The sequence below is a fragment of the Manacus vitellinus genome, unplaced genomic scaffold, assembly GCF_001715985.3.
Source record: "Manacus vitellinus isolate BGI_N305 unplaced genomic scaffold, ASM171598v3 scaffold_2_pilon, whole genome shotgun sequence".
In the NCBI taxonomy this organism is placed as follows: Eukaryota; Metazoa; Chordata; class Aves; order Passeriformes; family Pipridae; genus Manacus; species Manacus vitellinus.
Window position 1 is genome coordinate 14,294,836 of NW_021940208.1, and position 3,794 is coordinate 14,298,629.

Sequence of the window (3,794 nt, forward strand, 5' to 3'; positions counted from 1 at the left end):
ATATCAGTAATCTTAAATAAAACATGGCATTTTGTTGTAATTGTTTATGAATGATAAAGATATGTAAATTACATTAGTTGATTTGTAGGATACAGTTAGACATACTTGTCTAGGGACTGTTATTGCCTGGGAATTTACAACCTTCAACTGCAGCCCATGTGTTTGTCTCTGACCCTTTGGGGCTACTGAGATCTACAGATATTTTGGCTGCTGTGGGTCAGTTGGATTCGGAATTGTTTGTCTGGGCAATCCAAAGACCGTAGGAGAAGAAAGGGAGCTTCTGGAGAGAACTCCAGAGAGAACTCATTGCTCAGTATTAAATGGATCAATCCTACCACAAGGAAGAGAGGTTACAACTCTCTGCTGTTTCAGTAAATCTGGCATACACAGGGAAATTATTTGCAAAGGTTAAAAATACTCTGAGTTGAGGCCACAATACTAGGCCATGGTTAGAGTCTTAATGTTAAATCGACTTGGATTTTTAGTCATAGGCAAATCATTACTACTAGTTAACATGTTTAATTTAATTTATTTTTTTGTATTTTTCTAAAGAAAGGATTAAACTCAAGAAAAATGTTATGAGTTTATGGCAGTCCATATAAATAAACTGTAACCCATTTACTCGAATAACCTGTAATGGTGTGTAAATACTGACTTTATGTAAATATAGAAACATGTAATTTAACTTAGGCATTATTGCAAGACTGGAAGGCCTAGGAGTTGGCAGTTTGCCACTCCCTGCAGGTTCACTGGGTCAAATTTGGCCTGTTTCAGGTAGCGAACAACAGATTCTGTTCAGTCACTGGTGTAAAATGAGTTATTTCTGTTTGTTTTCTGGTGGGGGATGGGCAAAACCATTGTCACCTGGGTGCTGTTTTGCTCCTTTGCCAAGGCATGAAGGGGTATGGGTGCCCTCCTGCTCCTTATGTGGTCCTGCTAAAACAGGGCTGGAGAGAGCTGACGTTGCAAAGCAGGGAGGCTTGTGGTGCCTCTCCTCCTGTGCTGTGGACAAACAGAAGTCTTCATTTTCTAGTGCTGTCCATCTGGCACCTTCCTTGAGCACTAAAATTCACTTGAAGAAAAATCTGAGGGAAAAAGAAAAGAACAATTCATGTTATTTACTTGATATTCTGTAATGGTGTGTAAATACATACAGAATTCTGTAATTCCTATAAATATATTGCTATAGAATTTTGCAAATTGGTATTATTTGCTTCATGTCCCTTCAGAACATTTTCTTATAACCATGCACATGTGTGATAACGGGATGGCAAAAAGATGTACTTGCTTATTCCTAGAAAGTGTGTGAGAATATCCCCAGAAGGCAAAAGTCATCAATATTTTCTGTCTTTTTGCTAAATTGGAAAAAAGCAGGGAAATATATTTTTGTCAAGAATTGTATTATCATTTCACCTGAAGCAGATATGTCTGGGCAAGCAGCATGGGCAAAAAGGTGATGGAGATCCAGACCAATGTTATGTTGTGGGCTGATTTTGAGCTGCATCTGCTAATGTGTCAGGCCCCCTCCCAAACTTAAGTAGAGTGGGTTAAACCTGGGAGAACTGGGCAGTGCAGAGAGTGGAAAGAGAAAAATTCTAGGAAAATTGCCTTGAATTGTCCCCAGTCAGTGCTGAAAAACTGCCTGCTAACTGGATGGAAAAAAAAAGGTGTCTTGTATAAATGCCTGGGTGTAAGATGTGGAGGCTGGAGATAAGACTCTGGTCTAAGAAGTCAAGTGTTGCTATTGTCCGCCTGAATAAAAGAGAAATATGTGTTTAATAAACATAAAAATAGGAGAGAGTTGGAGAGACAGCTTCTGAGGCAATCTCTCAGTTTCTTGGGAGACAGAATATGGCAGGAGGCAAGAGAAGATGCTTCTGCAGCATGTCTTTCAGAGTCCCTTGCATCAGCATAGCTTATGCTCTGCTCTGCCTCTTGTATCAAGTAAAAAAGTGACCATAAGGTCTGGCTCTGTTACTCATGATTATAGGAGTAGAAATAGATGGGTTGTGAACTGTGCTGAATGCCTTTTTGTGTGAACTCCTGTCCCAGCAGTAAACTCTCACAGGGTCCCTGTGAGGTACAGTAGCGAACCTTGAGATGTGACCAGGCTACTTACAACTGCAGTTTGTTTTGCAGAAATTGTGAGGCTCCAGGTTCTTTGGAATTTTGATGAAATCTTGGAAACTCAACCCCATTACTGATGTAGCTGTATATATGTAGGCAGCTGTATTTGTAGGTAGAGAATCTGGGGGCAGAAGTAATCAACCACGTCATCCTCAGTATTTCATTCCACATCGCATATCATTTACTGATCTGAGAATAAAAACCAGAAGACTTCTGTTTTCCAGAATTTTATCTCTGTTCCTAAGCTGTTAGAACTCTCCATGGGTTGTTCTCTGGTCAGTTCTGTCCTACCTTGTTGTTATCTTTCAACTTACCATAACACTACAAGTTGGGTTTGCCATCTGGACCCTAAGCAAGTACCAGTAGCAAAACCTCATCTCCTCTTGTTAAGAAGCTGGAACAGCCTGCCCTAGAGTTTGTTGCTGAACACTTTGGCATTGTGAAGTGTGCAGAGCATGGCTAATTGGCATCTTAAATTTAGGTCTGAAAAAATTTATCTGTTAGGGATAAGAAAGACATCTAGTGATTATAAACAAAAAATGCTGTTGTGCAACGTGTCTTCCCAGCTCAGATGCAAGAAATTTGAAAGCAGAAAATGTTTATTGATGTTCAGGAAATTTTAAATGAGAATAATAAGCAAGCTCCACCTGCAAAATAATTTATAAAACCCAGTCTTTTTCCCTGATGGTTTCTTATCTTTAATAGCTTGTGTGTGTGTTTTCTTCTACTCAGTGATATTGGAAAAGATTCTTTTATTTTTCATTCATGATTTCTGAAGTCCAACTCTCTTTATATAATTTTTCAGAGTTATTCTTGTCTGAACCCTGGAGCAGGAAAATTACTGTGTGATCCTGGGTTAGGATAGGGGATCACATGCTTTGCAAAGATGCTGCTGTTGTGCTCAGAGTAGCTGCCATAGTCCTTGTCTTACTGTAGCTATCACATGGAGGACAACAACATTATTTATTCCTTAATATTTGGTATGTTACTGTTATTATAGAAGAGGTCTTTTTAAATGATCCTCAAGTCATGCCAGCTCTTTTAAACCTCAACTGTCTCTTGAACACTCAGTCACAAATATCCTATCATGGAGATCTATGTATAAGTTAAAGCTCAGCTACATGTTGCTTAGTTATGCAGAGGGATTTTACCTTGTATCAAAAAAAAACAACAATCACTTTTCTTGAGGTCAAGGAAAGTAATTTTTATGTGCACTACTCACAAGTAGCAACTACAACGTAGTCAAAAGAAGTCTGGAATTAGACCGAACTGTCAAAATGTTTCTCATATATCTGTTTTCTTGAGAAATCACAGACCCCCAAGTTATGGTGATATGCAAAATATGCCCTATAGATTTTTTTTTCCATGTCCAGAGGGCCTGGATTTATGTATATCTTACTGTTGGAGGCAGTAAGTCTAGGTGAAAAGAGCATTTCTGTAATGTTGGAACTCATTCATTTTATTGACAACCTCCCCCTTGCCCCTGTAAATAGTAGTTTTAGTTGAAATTATTATTGGTTTTTTTTACCCTGGTTGAGAAAGTAGATGTAAATATTGAAACAGTATCTTGAAATACTCCCTCACAGCTGTGCTTTTGAATGCATACTTCTTTCTTTCTTTCATATTTCTTATGTAGTATGGTTTCTATTGCTTTTTAGAAACGTTTA